This window comes from Amblyraja radiata, chromosome 8 (assembly GCF_010909765.2).
Source record: "Amblyraja radiata isolate CabotCenter1 chromosome 8, sAmbRad1.1.pri, whole genome shotgun sequence".
NCBI classification, from domain to species: Eukaryota; Metazoa; Chordata; class Chondrichthyes; order Rajiformes; family Rajidae; genus Amblyraja; species Amblyraja radiata.
In genome coordinates, this window is record NC_045963.1 from 11,434,515 (window position 1) to 11,457,356 (window position 22,842).

At 46.2% G+C, this 22,842-nt stretch overlaps 2 long non-coding RNA genes across 2 annotated transcripts; one reads left to right on the forward strand and one right to left on the reverse strand.

Moving 5' to 3' along the window:
- The first annotated feature begins 5,969 nt into the window (after positions 1–5,969).
- LOC116975737 lies at positions 5,970–12,786 on the forward strand. Its single transcript, XR_004412733.1, has 3 exons — positions 5,970–6,322; positions 8,265–8,276; positions 12,776–12,786. It is a non-coding gene; the product is annotated as an uncharacterized LOC116975737 (long non-coding RNA).
- LOC116975736 lies at positions 6,076–20,845 on the reverse strand. Its single transcript, XR_004412732.1, has 3 exons — positions 20,831–20,845; positions 11,556–11,559; positions 6,076–6,180 (listed from the first exon to the last, which is right to left on the reverse strand). It is a non-coding gene; the product is annotated as an uncharacterized LOC116975736 (long non-coding RNA).
- Between the last annotated feature and the right edge of the window lie 1,997 nt (positions 20,846–22,842).

Below are 22,842 nucleotides of genomic sequence, written 5' to 3' on the forward strand. Positions count from 1 at the left end.
AAAATATGTGAAGGAATGTCTCTCAAATAAACATAGTTTATTCTGTAATGAATACATAAAATACTGGAAACATTAAAAAAAAAAAGATAGGCAAAATCTATGGAAAGAGAAACAACGATGTTTCAGGTCAAAGACATTTTGTGAGAGTTTAGCGCGCAATTTTATTCGCGGCATTCCATCACTGATGATGTTGATGAAGCCGCCCGAAGTATCTGTCTCGTTAAGTTACTCCAGCATTTTGTGTCTATCTACTATGGCTAGTTATATGTCACTGAGGTGCACAGTCAGCTACCCCAAACTGGACAGAATTATAGCACAAGAAATGAACAAATTCCATGAACCTGGCATGAATATTTTAACAAAAAGATAAAATTAATCTACAGCAAAAATATGATTATCAATCTGACTGGCACTGAATAATGTGTTTAGGATGCCAAGAAAAGTGTGGCATGGGAACAATTAATTTCTACAGCTCTAAGATCAGGTATTGTATAGTCTGCCTGTCTCGACCTGAAACATCACCTATTCCTTTTCTCCAGAGATGTTGTCTGACCCGCTGAGTTACCATACCTTACCATTAGCTGCATAAGACTTCATATAAAGAACCAAATGTAAATCAAGATCACTTTAACTGCTGGTGTTCCTGCACTTGTTAATTTTGGTTTAATACATGAAATAATACAATATTTTTTACTGGAATTATTTTTATATGACAGCAAATAATCAGTCTTAATATTACTTTCTCAAAGATAGGCCTATCAATTATTTCAGACCATGGTAATTTTAATGTGATTTAACAGCCTGTGCCCCTCATTGAAGTAATCTTCAGTTTCACATGAATATTTTACCAGAGCACATGGACTTATTTTTAGAATAAATACGTTTCTGTATCACAGCACGGTTTCATGCGTTGTAGAATGATGGCAAATTATCAGTCATGAATTGCACACATTTTTATTAGTTTATTTAGAGCTCTGTCTGTCACAAATTACACTTCAACGGAATCTTCAATACATAATTTGATACAATTATTCAGAAATAAATTTCACAGCCATGATAAATCAGCCTCGATAAAAAATATCGCATGGATGCAGAATTTTTAAGATGGCGGCGCTGCCTTAGCAGCTGCGGCTCGCCTGCAGTCCGTCTGTTTTTTTATTTTTTGTTGTTGTTCTTTTGTCCTGTTTTAGTTAATCTTTGGTTTATTAGGTTGTGTATGTGTGTGGGTGGGGGGAGAAACATGTTTTTGGTCTCTTCCTTCGGGGGGATGCGACTTTTCTTGTCGTATCCCCCGCCCCCCGTCTCCGCCGAGGCCTAATAGCAGAGCCCGGGCAGCGGCAGCGGCCACCCAGGCTCGGAGCTGGGGCAGCGGCAGCGGCAGCGGCCACCCGGCCTCGGAGCTGGGGCAGCGGCAGCGGCCACCCAGCCTCGGAGCTGGGGCAGCGGCAGCGGCCACCCAGCCTCGGAGCTGGGGCAGCAGCAGCGGCAGCGGCCACCCGGCCTCGGAGCTGGGGCAGCGGCAGCGGCGACCTGGCCTCGGAGATGGGGCAGTGTTCCGGCGGCAGCGGCCACCCGACCCGACCGCGGGCCCAGTGTCGGGAGCTCGCAGGTCACAGGTTGCGGACCTGTTCTCCAGAGCTCCTGCAACAACAGCTGCGTCCGCTGAATTGGGGGGCCGCAACTTCGGCAGCTTCGACCTCCCCGGCCCGCGGAGCTGAACTGGCCCGTTCGCGGAGCTCGGATTCAGCCGCGGGACTGACATTACTTACCATCGCCCGGCGGGGTCACAACATCTGAAGCCTGGATCGCCTCGGCGCAGATGGAGAATAAGAAGGGATGAGACAAAGACTTAAGACTTTTGCCTTCCATCACAGTGAGGAGGTGCCTGGTGAACTCACTGTGGTGGATGTTAATTTGTGTTTATTGTGTGTTTTTTGTCATTTTGTACTACAGGTGCACAACCTTTTTATCCGAAAGCCTTGGGACCAGACACTTTTCGTAATTCAGAATTTGTCGGTCTTCGGAATGGAAATTTTTTAGCGTAGATTTTAATGGCTGGCTCAGTGGTAGAGTGCTCGGCTCATATCCGCAAGGTCGCGAGTTTGCGCCTTGATCCCGGCAGTTACTCGGTCGCGAGTTTGAGTCTTCAATGTCGTTTTTTCTTGCAGAATAAATGTCTGTATGAAATGCAGTGTGTTGAATGAATTCCTGAATTTGTAAATGTGCCCGCAGCATTGAATCACCTCTCGCACTCATGTCACCCTAGCGGGGCTACATGCCCTTAGGCGGCCTAGCTCGGGGATTCTTGAATCCCCGAGCTAGGTCGCGAGTTTGCGCCTCGATCCTGGCAGTTACTCGATCGCGAGTTTGTGTCTTCAATGTAGTTTTTTCTTGCAGAATAAATGTTTGTATGAAATGCAGTGTAGGAGAGGTGTACTGACTGTGTGGGCAGAACTTTGGAAGTGATTGCCCACCAGTCTAAAAAGCCGCTGTGTCTCCCTGTCCCTGGGATAGTAGGGGGCGATCAAACAGCACAATACCCCCCTCCCCCTCCAACTCCAGAGGAATCCGCTCCCCGATGGGCCGCTACGGCGACAAGTGGCAGTTCGCCCACAGCCCGAGCTGCGCCCCCTCATCCGCCACCCCAAGAACAAGACGTACCTTGCACACCATCAGCTTCTGCCCCTACGTGTTCCTCTGGAGTTGGAGCGGGGCTGGGCTGGAGTTGCTGCTGGCTGTGGGTCTCTGTGATCTCCGTGCTTGCAATGGGCCTGGGGGTTGGTGTCCCGTTGGTCCTGACGTCTCCGGCCACCCCCCTGGACAGGAGCTGAGACTGGGAACTGTACCGCCCTTGCCCCCTCCCTCTGCAACTGCAAACAACCCCACTCTCCTGCAAGGGCGGTACAGTTCCCGGAGGATGGCAGGTGGCCGGAGACGTCAGGACCAACAGGAACCCGCTCCCCGATGGGCCCCTACGACGTCCCGAGCTGCGCCCCGTCATCCGCAACCCAGGTTCCTCTGTAGTTGGAACCAAAGATCTTTGGTTGGAACGGGGCTGGGCTGGGCTGCTGTTGGCTGTGGGTCTCTGGGATCTCCGTGCTTGCAGTGGGCCTAGGGGTCGGTGTCCCGATGAGGGGGCGCAGCTCGGGGAACTGCTTCTGGTGGTCCTGACGTCTCCGGCCAGTTTGCAGTTTTCCTCTGTAGTTGGAGCGGGGCTGGGCTGGGCTGCTGTTGGCTGTGGGTCTCTGGGATCTCCGTGCTTGCGGTGGGCCTGGTGGTCGATGTCCAATTGGTCCTGACGTCTCCGGTGACTGGCACTGACCTGCTGGAATCGCCGACGCGAAGACAGTGCAAAGCCCCCGCGCCGGTGCAATGGGCGGGGAGCTGGAGAGGGGAGGGAAGGGGTCACACACATGGCCGGGAAGCAGAGGGGTGTAGGTGGGGTGAAACTGAAGGGAGCGACAATCTGCTGCTGCCTGCCCGCTGAGTTAAAAAATTCCCACGCAAGACTCACGATACACTGTGTATCGTGAGTCTACCGTGGGAACTTTTTAACTCAGCGGGCAGGCAGCAGCATATTGTCAATTATTAACCTTCCCGCGCAATATACCCTCACCTTCTCTTTTATGAATGGGGATTTAGTTCCCCTTTCTTCGAGGACCGACCGGAGGTTCCGCTGTCACCTCTGCGGGCCGCCCTCGGTGAACGTCTTCAAGGACCTTTCTTCAAGGACCGAAAAAATGGCCGCTATTCGGAGGTTTTCGTTATTTGGATCTTCGGATAAAAGGTTGTGCACCTGTATATGTAGGACTGCAAGGCAACAAAATTTCGTTCAGACCGCCAGGTCTGAATGACAATAAAGGCTACTTTTGACTCACTTAATTGTCAAATAATTAAAAGCATTCTTTGACAGATGGCATGATGGTGTTGGGTAAAATTCCCTTGCTGTTTTGGAAATAGTGACTGCCCAAAAATAGTGGAGGAAATAGGAAATATGTGAAGAATTCTTGTATACCATTAAATAATTGGCTTTATTTGAACAACTACTCCAAGAGAAATTCTGCAGCAGCTGCAGGTTTCTGAATGTGTCACCGAGGAACACAAATCTCTCGTTAGAATGAAGATAGTTGCATGGGGTTAGGATGCTGGGGGGGGGGGGGGGATGGTATGAGATTAGAGGCAAATGTATACAAAAGAGGATTGATATGGGTGTTGGATACAAATCAGCACAGATCCAATAAATCACAATTGAACTTCTGCAAGGCAACAACCTGGACTCATTTATTATCAGCTACTTTATTAATGAAGTCTCCGACATCATAAATTTAAAAATGGAGGATGACTAATGGTGGAATGATGTTCTGGGGTTTTTTCTTTGTTCTTTAAATAATGCATACAGCAAGACTTTGACAATGTACTTGTGTCCTGATACAAATATATTAAATTATGGGAAGCATCGATAGGGTAGACAGTCAGAACGGTTTTTCCCAGGATGGAAATGTTGAATAGTAGAGAGCATGGCTTTAAGGTGAGAGGGGAAAAGTTTAAAGGAGATATGCGGGGCAAGTTCTTTTACACCGAAGGCAGTGAGTGCCTGGAACGCGCTGACCGGGTTGGTATTATGGCAGATACGAGAGTGGCGTTTAAGAGGCCTATGGATAGGCAAATGGATGTGCAGGGAATGGAAGGATATGGATCTGCTGCAGGTCGAGGAAAATAGTTAACTTGGCATCATGTTCAGCACAGGCGATGTGGCCGAATGGCCGGTTCCTGTGCTGAATTGCTCTCTGTTCTACATTTTATGTATTAATAAAAGCAGAAATGGAAAGAATCAAACTGCATATTTCCACATTATGACAAATTGGAGGGGTTTTGTGATATGGATCATGCATCAGTAGATAAGAGATGGTCTTTGCTTCATGTTCGGCATGGACATTGTGGGCCGAAGAATCTGTTCTTATGCTGTTCTGTTCTATGTTTGTTCTGTGTGGCATTGTAACATATGTGGCAGGTAACATGTGCACCACCCAAGTCCCAGGCCACGGCCAATTCAAAAGAAGAATATTACGTCATCTTACCATTCTTAATCCATCCATGAATGTCTTGGGTATCACGACTGACAAGAACCTGAACTCAACCCAGGTACATTAATTCATGTCTTTTACACCTGGATGTACACCAATCTCTCCCTTTCCCTTTCCTCCTCTCCATTTCCAACTTTATTCCTTCCTCTTGCTTCACATTTCAAGCAACTTCTAAAGGTATCTCCTTATCTCACATTTTTGTCTTTCCATCTCTGGCCTTGGTCCACCCACCTGCAAATCCCCCCCCCCCCCCCCCCCCCCCCTCTCCCTCCCCTCCCTCACCTGTATCCACCTATCACTTACCAGGCTTTGTCTCACCCCCACCTCTCATCCAGCTTTCTCCCCCTCCATCACTACTAACAGTATGATTAAGAGCGCTCTGACTAAGGGCGCTCTCTGCCCATGAGCTGGTGAGTTGCTCCAGCACTTTGTATCTTATTTTGTAAACCGACAACGACCAGCGTCGACTGGTTACAGCTCAGATGATCACATGATAAAATTATGTCATGAATGCATTTTTTTTCTTACAATAAAAGCCTCCTAGGTTTTTTTTAAAAATCATTCTGAACCATGCGAGCAGGGAAGGAACTAGTTTTGTTAGTCCTTGACGTCTCCTCCCCTTCCTCAGCCCTCCTGCTGTCTCCTCCCATCCCCCAGCCTTCGGGCTCCTCCTCCTTTCTTCTCCCCGCCCTCCCACCCCCGATCAGTCTGAAGAAGGGTTTCGGCCCGAAACGTTGCCTATTTCCTTCGCTCCATAGACGCTGCTGCACCCGCTGAGTTTCTCCAGCTTTTTTGTGTACCTTCGATTTTCCAGCATCTGCAGTTCCTTCTTAAACACAAGGAACTAGTTAGGTGGATGTTACTAAAAGTACATCTACTGCACAAGGGTGAAGAGGAAGCACAAGAAGAGGTGTCAGTGGGTGAAGCCCCTCTTGCAAAGAAGATTGAGGCTTGGACAGTGTCATAACCTGATGAATGTGCTGCAGGAGGAGGATTTGTCTGCATTTTAAAACTTTACACGAATCCCCCCTGAACTATGATTGAGCACCCCCAGGAGTGACAGAGGTCACATGCTTATGTTTACATTGACCTTTTTCTTTCCACCCCGGAGGTATTACCTTCGACTACCTTTGACTTCCCTTGACGACCTTTGACTAGTATCACAACCGGCTTTGACTAGACTTGTGACTAAACAATCATCGATTTTTAAAACAGCAACCTATTTTTAGTCGAGGCCTGTTTTAATCAGCAACCTAGATGAAGCCTCGACCACTGCGGAAACCACTTTCGACCAGTAGGGAGAGTGACCAAAATCTCCTGTGGCCTCATGAAAACCTTGGGCGGTGGGCAAGGTCACCAGAGGTTGCTGTTTAGGTCTCCTAAGTGGGATAGGCCCTTTACTCTCCTTGACAAGTCTGATACCACCTCCCCCAAGCCCACAACCTCTATCACCAGGACTTGTGCAGCAAATACACAGCAACACCACCTCATGCAAGGTCTCATCCTCCTTAATTTAGTTTAGTTTAGAGATACAGCGTGGAAACAGGCCATTCGGCCCACTGAGTCCGCACCGACCAGTGATCCCCGCACATTAACACTACCCTACACATACTCGAGACAATTTTACACATACACCGTCAATTAACCTACAAACCTGTACGCCTTTGGAGTATGGGAGGATACCGAAGATCTCGGAGAAAACCCACGTGGTCACGGGGAGAACGTACAAAACTCCATACCAACAAGCGCCCAAAATCAAGATTGAACCAGAGTCTCTGGCGCTGTAAGTCAGTCGCTCCATCGCTACGCTGCCGTGCCACCCATATCATTCCTCTTGGAAAGATATGAAAATAAGCACATTTGAAACTGAGAGCAAGAGCAGACGACTCACCCCTGGAGCTTGCCTTTTTAATTCAACACGATCTTGGCTAATCTGTCCCATGTCTCATCTCTTTTCTGAGCCGGCTGCCTATCACCCTCAGCTCCCATGTTTTAATATTCAGAAGGTTGTTTCTTGTAGCAGCAATTCATGTTTTAGAAGCAGAATCTGTACATATGCCTAACAGACACCAGGAGGCAATGTAAGCTCTGCAAAGCAGTCTGATTGAAGTCAGTCAAGTCAAATTTATTATCATTTGTACAAGTACAGTGATGTGCAGATATAATGAAAATCTTTCTTGCTACTGCAACACAGCACAGAAATACACAAAAATATAATTGGTAAATAAATTATGCATAAATTACACAACATTCTGAAGGGCAGTGAAAAAAAAAACATGTGCAGAAAACAAATCATCAGTGAAAAGCACAAGTTGAAAAAAAAAGTTATTTAAATAATTGTCCAATTTGCACAAGCACTAATATTCCTTGTTCATCAGTTTGAGATAGATAATTTATTCATTCACAAAATCACCTATTTACTTTGGGGATTGGAATGGCTTCATTTAGCACATTAGTAAATTCAAGAACAACATAGGTTGATTTTATTGGCCAAATTCTTAATGTGATGGCAGATCTGAATCTACACAGCCAATCGAATAACCTCATAATTTTGTCAAGAGCCTGAGGTAATTTGAAACACACATGCATCTTCAGAAGAAGGGTCTCGACCCGAAACGTCACCCATTCCTTCTCTCCAGAGATGCTGCCTGTCCCGCTGAGTTACTCCAGCTTTTTGTGTGCATCTTCCACTCCACAGAAGTGAAGTTCTCAATCCTGAGGGACTGTTGAAGACAATAAAAGATGATTCTTCAGAAGTATTTTGTCAACTGTTCAGGCAAAAGGTATAGAAGTGTGAAAGCTCACACCTCTAGATTCAGGGACAGTTTCTTCCCAGCTGTTATCAGACAACTGAATCATCCTACCACAACTACAGAGCAGTCCTAAAATACTATCTACCTCGTTGGTGAACAGCCTTAGACTAACCTTGATCGGACTTTGCTGGCTTTACCTCGCACTAAACGTTATCCCCTTATCATGTATCTTTACAATGTCCCACTGTACGAGATAATTCACAAGTTCTCCCGAGTTTTCCCCTGATTCGAACTCGAAGAATGTCCGTAGCGGTTCCGTAGGAGTTCGTGGATGTCTTGTAGAGGCTCGTAATGCTAACGGTCGGTATAAAAAGCACCAATTTTTTTCATCATGAGTATTTGTTTACTCATGGATATTTTTTTGCAGGGACGAAAAAATGTAACGAGTTACTGGATGTCCCGAGTACCTACCGTTAACTTTACGAGCCGCTACGAGACATCCACAAACTCCTACGGACCCGCAACGGACATACTCCGAGTTCGAATCAGTAGAAAACTCAGGAGAACTCGTGAATTACTTCGTACAGTGGGACAGGGGCTTAAATGGCTCGATTGTAATCATGTATTGTCTTTGTGCTAACAGCATAGCATGCAACAAATATTGTCATTGTACGTCGGTACATGTGACAATAAACTAAACTGAATTGAACTTTCTTTCCTCTTCAGACCATTCAGTGATATTATGACAGAACTTTGGCCTAACTCAATATATTTACCTTTTCACTCATTTACATTTGAAATTAAAACATCATTCTCAGCATAAATTGCAGACACTGTTATAATACAGGACTCCAAATCTAAGTCACTCTCACTCAGCAGGCTCCAAAAACAGTAATACCTTAATGAATAAATTATCTGAGTGACTTTCAAGTGATTGAAATGTTAAAAAAAAATGTTTCTAAGCCACGTGAGAACTCTTGCCCATATTCTCTAAAATGCAACTATTTGTTCTGCTTCATCTTCCTGCTGACATAGACCTTTTAAGACTTCATCCAGATGCTGGGACTTTCAGTAGAGAAGCAGTTCCTCAGTCCAGCTATGAAGATTCAGTTTAGATTGTTCTGCTCAGACTCTGCAGTGGAACATAGAGGTAAGTGAGATGACCTCAGCCACAGCTGATGCTAAAGTGACCCTGTATTCACTTTCTCAAAAAATTAAAAGTTAAACTATTGGACTCCAGAGTTTGGGGCTTAGGTTCAGAATTCACAATTGTGCTTTCCATAATGTTCCTTACATCTGCCTAAACATAGAGTAGAAACAAAGAACTGCAGATGCTGGGTAATACACAACAGGATACAAAGTGCTGGAGTAAGTCTGTGGATCAGGCAACATTCCTGGAGAACATGGACAAGTGATGTTTTGGATAAAGATCCTTCTTAATCCATGTTCTCCAGGGATGCTACATTCAGTTCAATAAAGAGTAAGTAAGAGGCAAAGTGGAAGTTGGGCCGCTGGAGAATGATGCTGGAGAAGTGATTATGGGGGATAAAGAAATGGCAGAGGAGTTGAATAACTTTTATGTATCAGTCTTCACAGTGGAAGATACCTGCAAAGTGCCTGAAATTCTAGAGAGTCAGGGGTTGGAAGTTAGTGAAGCAGCTATTACTAGGGAGAAGGTGTTTGGGAAGCAGAAAGGGCTGAGGGTGGATAAGGCTCCAGGAACGGATGGACTACACCCATGTGTTCTGGAAGAGGTGGCTTTAGAGATTGTGGAGATATTGACAATGATATTTCAAAAATCACTAGAGACAGGAGAGGTCCCAGATGATTGGAAAATTGCCAATTTTACCCCCCTATGCACAAGAAGGGAGCAAAGCATAGTGGGAACTATAGGCTGGTTAGTCTGACCGGTGGTTGATAAGATTTTAGAGTCCATTATAAAGGATGAGGTTACGGAGTACTTAGAAGTTCACGATAAAATAGGTCAAAGTCAGCATGGCTTTGTGAAGGAGAGGTCTTGCTTGACAAATTTTCTGGAATTGTTGAAGAAATAAATAGCAAGACAGACAAAGGAGAGTCAGTAGATGTTTACTTAGATTTTCAGAAAGCCTTTGATAAGGTGCCACATGTGAGGCTGCTAAGGAAGATGAGAGCCCATGGTATCAAAAGGCAGATACCAGCATGGATGGCAGGTTGGCTGGATGGCAGAAAACAAAGAGTGGCAATAAAGGGGGCTTTTTCAGGTTGGCTGTCAGTGACTAGCGGAGTTCCGCAGGGGTCAGTGCTGGGGCCGCTGCTCTTCACGTTGTATATTAATGATTTGGACGAGGGGATTGAAGGCTTTGTTGCCAAGTTGGTGGATGATATGAAAATAGGTGGAAGGGCAGATAGTGTAGAGAAAGCAAGGACTCTGCAGAAGGATGGGAGAGTGGGCAGAGAAGTGGCAGATTAATATAGTGTAGCAAAATGTGGAGTCATGCGTTTTGGTTGTTGGAGTAAAGGCATTTGGAACATTGTGAGCAATTTTGGGCACCATATCTGAGGGTGGATGTGTTGGTTCTGGAGTGGGTCCAGAGGATGTTTACAAGAATAATCCCTGGAATGAGTGGGTTAATCTATGATGAGTGTTTGACGGCACTGGGCCAGTACTCACTGGAGTTTAGAAGAATGAAGGGGAACCTCATTGAAACATACAGAATAGTGAAAGGCTTCGATAGAGTAGATGTGGAGAGGATGCCACCATGAGTGTAAGAATCTAGTATTAGAGGTCATAGCCTCAGAATTAAAGGACGTTCTTTTAGAAAGGAGATAAGGAGAAATTTCTTCAGTCAGAGGATGGTGAATATGTGGAATTCTTTGCCACAGAAGGCTGTAGAGGCCAAGTCAGTGGATATATTTAAGGCAGAGATAGACAGATTCTTGATCAGTTCAGGTGTCAGATGTTAGAAACATAGAAACATAGAAAATAGGTGCAGGAGTAGGCCATTCGGCCCTTCGAGCCTGCACCGCTATTCAATATGATCATGGCTGATCATCCAACTCAGTGTCCTGTACCTGCCTTCTCTCCATACCCCCTGATCCCTTTAGCCACAAGGGCCACATCTAACTCCCTCTTAAATATAGCCAATGAACTGGCCTCAACTACCTTCTGTGGCAGAGAATTCCAGAGTTTCACCACTCTCTGTGTGAAAAATGTTTTTCTCATCTCGGTCCTAAAAGATTTCCCCCTTATCCTTAAACTGTGACCCGTTGTTCTGGACTTCCCCAACATCGGGAACAATCTTCCTGCATCTAGCCTGTCCAACCCCTTAAGAATTTTGTAAGTTGCTATAAGATCCCCCCTCAATCTTCTAAATTCTAGCGAGTACAAGCCGAGTCTATCCAGTCTTTCTTCATATGAAAGTCCTGCCATCCCAGGAATCAGTCTGGTGAACCTTCTCTGTACTCCCTCTATGGCAAGAATGTCTTTCCTCAGATTAGGAGACCAAAACTGTACGCAATACTCCAGGTGTGGTCTCACCAAGACCCTGTACAACTGCAGTAGAACCTTCCTGCTCCTATACTCAAATCCTTTTGCTATGAAAGCTAACATACCATTCGCTTTCTTCACTGCCTGCTACACCTGCATGCCTACTTTCAATGACTGGTGTACCATGACACCCAGGTCTCGTTGCATCTGCCCTTTTCATAATCGGCCACCATTCAGATAATAGTCTACTTTCCTGTTTTTGCCACCAAAGTGGATAACCTCGCATTTATCCACATTATACTGCATCTGCCATGCATTTGCCCACTCACCCAGCCTATCCAAGTCACCTTGCAGCCTCCTAGCATCCTCCTCACAGCTAACACTGCCCCCCAGTTTCGTGTCATCCGCAAACTTGGAGATGTTGCATTCAATTCCCTTGTCCAAATCATTAATATATATTGTAAATAGCTGGGGTCCCAGCACTGAGCCTTGCGGTACCCCACTAGTCGCTGCCTGCCATTGTGAAAAGGACCCGTTTACTCCTACTCTTTGCTTCCTGTCTGCCAGCCAGTTCTCTATCCACATCAATACTGAACCCCCAATACCGTGTGCTTTAAGTTTGTAAACTAATCTCTTATGTGGGACCTTGTCGAAAGCCTTCTGAAAGTCCAGATATAACACATCCACTGGTTCTCCCTTATCCATTCTACTAGTTACATCCTCGAAAAATTCTATAAGATTCGTCAGACATGATTGACCTTTTGTAAATCCATGCTGACTTTGTCCAATGATTTCACCACTTTCCAAATGTGCTGCTATCCCATCTTTAATAACTGACTCTAGCAGTTTCCCCACTACCGATGTTAGACTAACTGGTCTGTAATTCCCCGTTTTCTCTCTCCCTCCCTTTTTAAAAAGTGGGGTTACATTAGCTACCCTCCAATCCTCAGGAACTACTCCAGAATCTAAAGAGTTTTGAAAAATTATCACTAATGGATCCACTATTTCTGCGGCTACTTCCTTAAGTACTCTGGGATGCAGCCTATCTGGCCCTGGGGATTTATCGGCCTTTAATCCATTCAATTTACCCAACACCACTTCCCGGCTAACCTGGATTTCACTCAGTTCCTCCATCTCATTTGACCCCCGGTCCCCTGCTATTTCCGGCAGATTATTTATGTCTTCCTTATTGAAGACAGAACCAAAGTAGTTATTCAATTGGTCTGCCATGTCTTTGTTCCCCATGATCAATTCACCTGTTTCTGACGGCAAGGGACCTACAGTTATGGGGAGAATGCAGGAGAATGGGGTTAGGAGGGAGAGATAGATCAGACAATGGTGGAGTAGACATGATGGGCTGAATGCCTTATTTCTACTATCACTTGTAACCTTATGACCTTGTGACGCACTGAGTTACCCCAACACATCGTGTACTTATATCTGCCACTGGCCACCAGATGGAGATAGAGAGCAGTAACCTGAGCCTATTAATACTCATGTGTAGGAAGAAACCACAGAATGCTGGTGTAGATGGTTTATGCATGCAACCTATAATGTAGCTACCTCAACACCACTAACCACGCCCAGCCATATCAGTATAAATGTGATATCCTCCCCTTGTTCCTCCCTGTTTGTTCCAGTACGCCTGAAGACTAGATGCAGTCAGTACTGGGACGTGTGTGACATGTGCCTTAATTAAAGACTCAGTAAAGGTTACAGTGTGTCAGACTTGCCTCCTTTACATGGTGTCAGCAAGTTAAACGCGCGCCTCCTGTTTATCGGTTTTTATTTGTCCCTAGTCCAACTAGTGTTTAATTCCCTATTCATCATGGCATTCTCATGCCGAAAGCCCTCTCCCCTTGTCTTTGACGCTGACATTGCGGAACGCTGGGCTATTTTCGTGATGGACTACAACCACTTCATCAACATCGTGCACCGAAATGACCCTGATGCGGTCAAAGCCTCGCTCCTGCTGAACCTTGCCGGTCCCGATGCTATGAAACGAGCCCAGGCTTTCAACTATAATCCAGTGGTCCTGGATGACAACGACCAGGTCGTCGAGCCGGCGGAATCTGCCAACGACCCGGTATGTCTCTTACGCAAGTTTGCGGAGATTTGTGACTTGCCCTCCAACCGCATATTGGAGCGGGCTAGATTTTTCACACGGAAACAGCAGCCTGATGAGCCTGTTGAATGTTTTATCGCCGACCTGCGCTACCTTGCTCAGCGGTGCCGTTTCGAGACCATGCGTGATCAGTTCACCAAAGATATCCTTGTCACCGGCATGCTAGATCAGAAGCTACGTGCAGATTAGATTAGATTAGATTAGATTATTTAATGACCACACAGTCAAGCTGGTGGAATTCAGGTTCAGTACAGGATGTTACAAGGTAGGCTGATTCCCGTCAAACATAACATAAAACACAACATCATACAATATACAGTACATGCATGGGGAGGATATGTGCTGTTATCATAGTGTGTTCAGAATTCGGATTGCGTGTGGGTAAAAACTGTTTTTAAATCGAGATGTCTTGGCGGACAGTGAGCTGTAGCGCCTTCCTGATGGCAGCAGGTGGAAGATGTGGTGAGCTGGGTGGGAGGGATCAGAGATGATTTTCTTCACCCTTGACACAGACCGTTTGTGATGGAGTGATTCTATTGATGGAAGGGGAGTGCTGATGATTTTGGATGCTTTGTTAACTATGCGTTGTAATTTATTACGGGAGTGAGTGTCTAAACTGCTGAACCAGACTGTAATTGATGAAGTGAGCATGCTTTGGATGATGGCTGTGTAGAATTTGATTAGGAGGTGTTTCCTTACTCTAAACTTCTTGAGCTGGCGGAGGAAGAAGAGTCTTTGGTTGGCTTTTTTGTAGATGTGATTTGAATTGATTTTCCATTTGAGGTTATTGCTTATGTGAGTGCCAAGAAATTTGAATGAGTCAGTGGTGGATATGGGTTCGCCTGAGATGAGTAGGGGGGTCTTGGGTTGTGCCTTACGTCTGAAATCAATGATGAGTCCGTGTGTTTTTGATGTGTTGAGTAAGAGGTTATTATCTGTGCACCAAGTGACTGCTTTGAGTGTTTGAGTGCGGTATTCTGTTTCATTATTGTTCGAGATGAGACCTATGATAGTTGTGTCATCTGCGTATTTATAAATTTTAACTAAACTATGCTGGGATGTGAATTGGTTTTTGTAGAGTGAGAATAACCAGGGAGACACGACGCAGCCCTGAGGGGCTCCTGTGCTAAGGTGCAGGGGGTGAGATATTGTGTTATGTATCTTCACCCTCTGTTGTCTGTTCCAAAGGAAGCTGTAGATCCAGTGACAGATGCAGGGGTCGATGTTCATGTCCGTTAATTTATGGAAGAGTTTAACCGGGTTGATGGAGTTAAATGCCGAACTGAAGTCCATGAACAGGATGCGGGCGTACGTGTTGGCGGTTTCCAGGTGTTGCAGAGTGTGATGAATGGCCAGATTGAATGTGTCTTCCACTGACCTATTGGCTCTGTATGCGAATTGGTGTGGGTCCAAATTGGAAGAAGTGCTGGTTTTGAGGTGAGCAAGAATAATGCGCTCGAATGACTTCATGGCCACAGATGTAAGGGTAATCGGTCTATAGTCATTGAGGCAGGATGATGTGTTGGACTTGGGCACAGGGATGATGGTAGATTGTTTGAAGCACTGGGGCACTGTACATTGGCAGAGGGATGAGTTGAAGATGCCGGTGAATACAGGGGCCAGTTCTGCTGCACAGTGATGAAGCACTGCTGGGCTGATGTTGTCTGGGCCTGCAGATTTATTTTTCTTCTGTCTCCTGAAGGTAGTCCTCACCTCGGCCTCCTGGATGTGGAATGGAGGTGGAGGAAGTAGAGAGGGGGACAATGGTGGAGGGACTGGAGACTGTTCAAACCTGCCATAGAAAGTGTTCAATCTATCTGGGAGTTGATGATCATTATCTGGGATGGGGGTGGATGTCTTTTTGTAGTTGGTCATTTCCTGGAGTTTTTTCCAGACAGTTCTAGTGTTGTTTGTTGATATTTCTTGTTCTAATTTGGTGGCATAATTGTGTTTGGCTTTCCTTATTGTGGACCTTAGTTTATATTTTGCAGCCATGTAGTCCTGCTTGTTTCTAGATTTATATGCAGCATTTTTATCAGTTCTTAATTGTTGAATTTCTTTTGTGAACCAGGCTTATTGTTATATTGCTGCTGCAAAGACCAGACCTCACCCTGACTCAGGCAATTCATGCATGCCGCATAGCTGAAGTAGTTGACCCGCCACATGGGCAAAGGGGATCTGACAATCGGGCTATTAATCTGACTGGTGTTGCTATGCCCCGTCGCAAACAAGGCAACTTTCGCCCTACGCCGCGGCCGACTTATGCCCCTCGGGTCCCGCTTGTCAAGAAGTGTCCCAACTGCAATTATATCTATTCCATGCAGTCGCAGTGCCCAGCATTTGGCAAAGCTTGCAATTTCCGTAGGAAGATGAACCATTTTTCAGCTGCCTGTCGCTCCCGTGGGAACGCTCCCTCAGCTCCTAGACAAGTTTTAAACAACCTTCAGCAAGCTGATAACGATTTCGATTCCCAGTCTTCTGTCGACACTGCCCTCAACTCTGAGCCCAGCTGTTCCATGGGAGATGCCAGTGTTTACACTCTCCTTCATGGCCGATCTCGCCTCCCCGATCCTTCTGTACTCATTACTGTCAACAACAAGTCCTTCAGTGCTAAACTCGACACGGGGGCGAAGGTGAATGTTATGTCAACATCCCTATTCAAACAGATAAGAAATAATGAGCTGTTGACTGCTGATCGCTCCATGTTGCGTGCTTATGAGGGAGAGGAGCTAACACTGAGATGCATGTGGCCGATGCGCTGTCCAGGGCCCCCTAGTCTTCCTGCGACAGACATCCCTACGAACAGGGGGATCTGCAGGTACTCAATGTTAACTTTGTTCCCTCTAAGCAGCTCCAGTGCCTGGTTGAGCACACTGCCAACGACGCAGACCTGCAACAGCTCGCTGCTGTCATCAAGCGGGGGTGGCCAAGCAAACGCACCTCGCTGCCTGCTGGTGTCCACCCTTTCTTTCTGGTTCGAGACGGGCTAGGTGCTGCTTGCCTGCAGCTCTATGATGATGGCTCGTTGCAGCCCGTTTTTTATGCCTCGCGAACCATGACGGACACTGAGCAGCGATATGCACAAATCGAGAAGGAGCTTCTTGCGGTTGTGTTCGCCTGCTCCAAGTTCAAGGACTTCCTTTTCGGTACCAAGTTCACCGTCGAGACAGATCACCAACCCTTGGTGACTATCCTCAATAATCCCATCCACATCGCTCCAGCCAGACTACAGCGAATGATGCTACAACTCCAGCAGTTCGACTTTCAGATCGTTTACAAGAGGGGCACTGAGATGCATGTGGCCGATGCGCTGTCCAGGGCCCCCTAGTCCTCCTGCGACAGACATCCCTACAAACAGGGGGATCTGCAGGTACTCAATGTTAACTTTGTTCCCTCTAAGCAGCTGCAGTGCCTGGTTGAGCACACCGCCAACGACCCAGACCTGCAACAGCTCGCTGCTGTCATCCAGTGGGGGTGGCCAAGCAAACGCACCTCGCTGCCTGCTGGTGTCCACCCTTTCTTTCTGGTTCGAGATGAACTAGTGCTCCGGGACGGGTTCATCATCAAGGGTCACAAGGTGGTCGTCCCTGCCTCCCTGTACGACTTGTACTACAACGCTGCCCACATGGGGCATCCCGGAGCCGATGACACTGTCACACATGCCCAAGAACAATACTATTGGCCCGGCATGGCAAAGTACATTAGGGCCCGAGTAGCCTCCTGTCCTGATTGTACCACTCTTGCCCCACATCAGCAGCGCCAGCCACTTCTGCAGCAGCCCGCCCCTGCCATGCCCTGGTCATCGCTGGCTGCCGACATATTCGAATGGCGTGGAAAGCAATACCTAGTGTTGGTCGACTCCTACTCAAACTGGTTCGAGGTGGACCTTCTCCCTGCTATCACCTCTGAAATGGTCATCAATAAGCTGTGCCGACACTTCGCCACTTTTGGGTCCCCGGTCCGCTTACAGACTGACAACGGCCGTCAATTCACCAGTGCAGAATTTAAAGCTTTCGCTGTGAAGTGGAACTTCACTCACTACACCAGCAGCCCTGAATACCCGCAGAGCAATGGCCTGGCCGAACGTGCTGTCCGCAGTGCCAAGAATTTGCTCGAGCAGTCTCGTCTCTCCAATGGTGACTTCTACCAGGGTCTGTTAAACCTTCGTAACATTTCCAGGGACACCACCATGCGATCCCCTACCCAACGTCTGATGTCCCGCGTTCTTCGCCCACCGATGCCGATCGCCCAGCAATCCCTAGTGCCCAAGGTCCTCCAGCCTGCTGCCGTCCAGCAACGGATTGCTCAAAGGCATGAAGTACCGCGCCGCTCTCACGACAAGTCCTGCCGCCCGTTCTCACCACTACTGCCTGGCCAGGTCGTCCGCATGCAGACAGCCACTGGATTCTCCCGACTCGCAACCGTGGTTGGGGTGGACAATTCACCCAGATCCTACTTGGTGGACTTTGAAGGAACTATCTACCGCCGTAGCCGCCAGCACCTGTTGGCCGTTAACGAGCCTCAGCCTCCTCCTGCGGCCCCCTATGCTCCTCCGTTGCGTTCGAGCCTCCCACTACTAACTACCCCTCAGCTCCCTGCATGCCCCGGTCGGTTCGCTTGCTGCGTTCTCCTCCCTCTGCCCTTCCGGGGTTCTCCTCCCCTGCCCGCTCTCCTTCTCCTCCTTCTCCCCCGTCTCCTTCCCCTGGCTCGCCTGTGCCGGTCGGGTCTCCTTCCGCATTCCCGGTTAGGTCTCCGCCGGCTTTCTCTTTCCCGGCTGATATTGCTCCTCCTCCTCTTCTTTCGGGTGGGGAGGGTGAGGGTGCCATGCGCACTCGCTCGGGTCGGGTTGTCAAACCTCCTGTCCGTTACGGTGATTTCGTTTAGATTTGCAGGTGTTGTATAGCCACCCTGCCACTGTTATAACTAAACTTAAATTTCCAAGGGAAAGGATGTAGATGGTTTATGCATGCAACCTATAATGTAGCTACCTCAACACCACTAACCCTGCCCAGCCCTATCAGTATAACTGTGATATCCTCCCCTTGTTCCTCCCTGTTTGTTCCACTACGCCTGAAGACTAGATGCAGTCAGTACTGGGACGTGTGTAACATGTGCCTTAATTAAAGACTCAGTAAAGGTTACAGTGTGTCAGACTCCACTCCTTTACAGCTGGTTTAATCTGAAGACAGACACAAAATGCTGGAGTAACTCAGTGAGACAGGCAGCATCTCTAGAGAGAAGGAATGGGTGACATTTCGAATCGAATCCCAGGTCTGAAGAAGGGTCTAGACCCGAAACATCACCCATTCCTTCTCTCCAGAGATGCTGTCTCCCGTTGAGTATGCAAGGCACTGGAATAAAGGACCCTCTGGATCACAAACAGTCTGTATGCCTGATGTCCTCACTGGGAAACAAGTGCGAGATGGAAACCTGTGCTTTCATCATGACATGTGAGGTGCGAACAGCAAACTGTACCTTGGGGATGTCAGCATCTGGCAGAATGGGAAGGCTGTTTCTCTATGGCTGCAAGGTCGAAACTTAAGATCAAGTCTTTGTGCAGTGAAGGGTGCCGTAAACTGTTGCCCTTACTGCTCTCTGCTTTACAGTGCAGGCTCCCTTCGGTTGCCTGAGCTCCAAAGGTTAAGGCCAGCAATGAACTTTGTTGTCACAGAACATTTCTAATGAATGAGAAAAGGTCAACTCTTTATTCAGAAAGAGTCAACTCTTTCCTTTCAGTTCAGTTTAGTTTATTGTCACGTGGGCCGAGGTACGGTGAAAAGCTTGTGTTGCGTGCTGTCCAGTCAGCAGAAAGACAATACATGATTACAATCGACCCATTTACAGTGTATGGATACATGACAAGGGAATAATGTTTTGAGCATGATAAAGCCAGTAAAGTCCGACCAAAGGTAGTCCGAGGGTCTCCAAATGAGGTGGATCTAAGTTCAAGGCTGTTTTCTAGTTGTGGTAGAATTAGTACAATCAATCTATACAGAAGTAGACCAGGTGTAGGAAGGAGCTGCAGATGCTGGTTTACACCGAAGATAGACACAAAATGCTGAAGTAACTCAGTTGGTCAGGGAGCAACTGGAGTAAAGGAATAGGTGACTTTTCAGGTCGAGGCCCTTCTTCAGTCCGAGTTATTCCAGCATTTTGTGTCTTTCACAAGTATAACAGGTTTCCTGTTGTGTCATTTGAATCAGATTCAGTCAGAAATCCCGGATTTATTTAATTTCCGTCTTTACTGGGCGGCCGGTAGCGCAGCGGTAGAGTTGCTGTCTCACAGCGGCAGAGACCTAGGTTCGATCCTGACTATGGGTGCTGTCTATATGGAGTTTGTACATTTTCCCATGACTGCGTGGGTTTTCTCTGGGTGCTCCGGTTTCCTCCCACACAACAAAGACATGCAACTTTGTAAGTTAAATGACTTTGGTAAAATTGTAAATTGTCCCTAGTGTGTGTGTGTATAGGATAGTGTTCGTGTGCGGGGATCGCTGGTCGCCAAGGACTCGGTGGGCCAAAGGGCCTGATTCCACGCTGTATCTCTAAACTAAACTAAACTAAAGGTGGTGCAAAGAGAAAAATACCAGTGTCAAATATAGTTTTGCTGATTTATAGCATACAGTTACAGAGAAAGTAATGCTTGGTTTTCAATCAGACTGAATTTTGTCAGAGCATATCTTGAAAATATTGTTACCATAAAATGGTCTTCCAACAGGATATAATGTATCTTCAGAAAATAACCAATGATTGACAGCCTAATAACTGCAAAGTTATTGCATGTAGAAGCCACAATAGTTAATGTAGGTTAGATAAAAGATTTAATGAAACACAATGCGACTGAGCCACTGATTAAAAGATGTTAAACTGTGCGGAATAATTTAAAGAGAAGCTCATCAGATGTACAAACATCATGTCATGTTTATCAATAATTGAAAGGATTTCTAATTTCCTTCACAAAAAGCTGTGATTGCAGTTATTTTATCACTGAGGGCAACATAATTCACAGTCGATGCATGTTTAGGAGGAACAGAGGGACCGGCTGCACACCTTCCCTCTGATGAAATGTGATAAATGCTCCATCAGTCAATGAACAAAACAATATAGTCTGTATCACAACATAAAATCTCAACTGTTGCCTGTTGTTCACAACCTGGTCTGAGAGTGATGGGGTTTGCAAGCAGAACAGACTTATGTTCATTGAAATACAATGGCTCCTCAGATGTGCTCCTCAGGATATTGGCATCCACAGTCAGAAGTATGGGAGAGCAGCTCTTAGGTCAGCCAATCATTCCACTTAACTACCATGGTAACCTTGGAAAAACGTGGGAAAATCAGCAGAAGTTTCCCATACTTTAGAAGAGATTTCTTTTTAACACATTTAATAGTGACTTGTCACAACCAATTTGTTTCAATGTTTAAAGCCCTGGCCCATGGTACGAGTGTATTCCAAGAGCTCTCCCGAGTTTGCCCTGATTCGAACTCGGAGATTTACGGTAATGGCCATTCGTCGGTACTCGGGGCTCTCGTGGACATTTTTCATCATGTTGAAAAATCTTCACGAGTCTTCCCGTGCTTACCTGCCATTAGCGAGTCTTCCCGAGTACCTGCCGTTAGCGCTAAGAGACGTCCCCGAGCTCCGACGTACCCGCTACGTTCATTCTCAGTGCTTACCACGAGTTAATTTTTTTTAAACTCGGGAGAGCTCTTGGAATGAACTCGTACCATGGGACAGGGCTTTTTCTTTGTACCAGATAGTCTTAGTCATGTATATACAGCTCCTAATAAAAAGTAGACTTTGGCTGTATGCTCCTCATTGGGTATTCTCCAGATCACGCAAGGTACATAAGTGAGTCATGAACCTACATCTCAGTTTCCTGTTGTGTAATTTGATGCAGTCAGAAATCCCAGATTTATTTAATTACTTTCTTTCCAAACTTCTCCCACAAGTTAGTTTTGAAACCGAAAGAAAACGTAAAAGACATAAACATTGGTAGAGTGTGGATGGTGAAGGCTGTCAAAAGTTACAGCATAGATCAGTTATAGATATGGATGGAAACAGAGTTTAATCTGAGCAAGGGCTGCAGTAGATTTGTGGTAGATTTGCTGTCTTACAGCGCTAGATACCCAGGTTCGACCCTGAATACAGGTGCTGTCAGTACGGAATTTGTGCATTCTTCTTGTGACTGCGTGGGCTTTTTCCGGGTGCTCCGGTTTCTTCCCACATTCGAAAGACATACAGGTTTGTAGGGTACTTGGCTTCTGTAAATTGTCCCCAATGTGTAGGATAGAACTAGTGTTGTGTTCTAGTGTATGGGTGATTGCTGGTCAGAGCCGGCTCGGTGGGTCCAAGGGCCTGTTTCCACGCTGTATCTCTAAAACTAAAACCTGAAACTAAGGGTGTGGTGTTGTACTTTGGGAGGTCAAATATAAGGGGAAAGTATACAATTAATGAAAGGACCCTCTACAGTATTGATGGAAGGACTGATCCTGGGGTTTTTAGATTACTACACAAATATGCAGGGAATAGAAAGATATGGATCATGTGCATAGCTCCTTGAAAGTTGCATCACAAGGAGACAGAGTGGTAATGAAGGTGTTTGATATGCATGCCTTCATCAGTTGGGCAATTGGGTATAAGAGTCAAGAATTCATATCAAATTACACAACAGGAAACTGAGATGTAGGTTCATGACTCATTAATGTACCTTGCGTGATCTTGTAATGGATCGAGCAATTCAGCTCGATCCATTACAAGAAGGCAGTGGAGAATTTGAAGAGGGTGTAGAAGAGATTTACCAGAATGCTGCCTAGTTTACAAAGTATTAGCTGTAAAGAAAGGTTGGTCTAACTTGGGTTGTTTTTTCTGGAGTGTCGGAGGCTGCTGGGAGGCCTAACATAAGTTTATAAAATTACGAGAGGGAAAGAAAGGTGAGACAGATCTTTTTTATCCGAATGGAAATGTCAAATACGAGAGGGCGTGGCTTTAAGGTCAGAGAGGCAAAGAGGGAGATGTGTGGGGCATATCTTTTGCATACAGAGTAGTGGATGCCTGGAACTCTCTGGCAGTGATGGTATACGTGCATTTTCCCTCATGGCTTACAGTGAAAGGGAAATACGAACACCTACTGTAACCATTCAGCATTATACAATGCAAGGCAAAACGCATCAAACTGTACAGCATCTCACAGGAGTACTGTGAACACCTTGCAGTGGAAACAATGGCTGAAAATTACTTTTAAAATTAATTGTTTAAAATAGCTTCATTATTCTACCATAGGACTTGTTCTTATCAATCCCATATTTGGCCCACAGTGTATTCACTTATAAAAGCAAGAGCAACATCAAAGAATCTTGCACTTGACTTGCACCTTCTTACCATGGATCTTAATCCTGTAATACCTTTTGTAT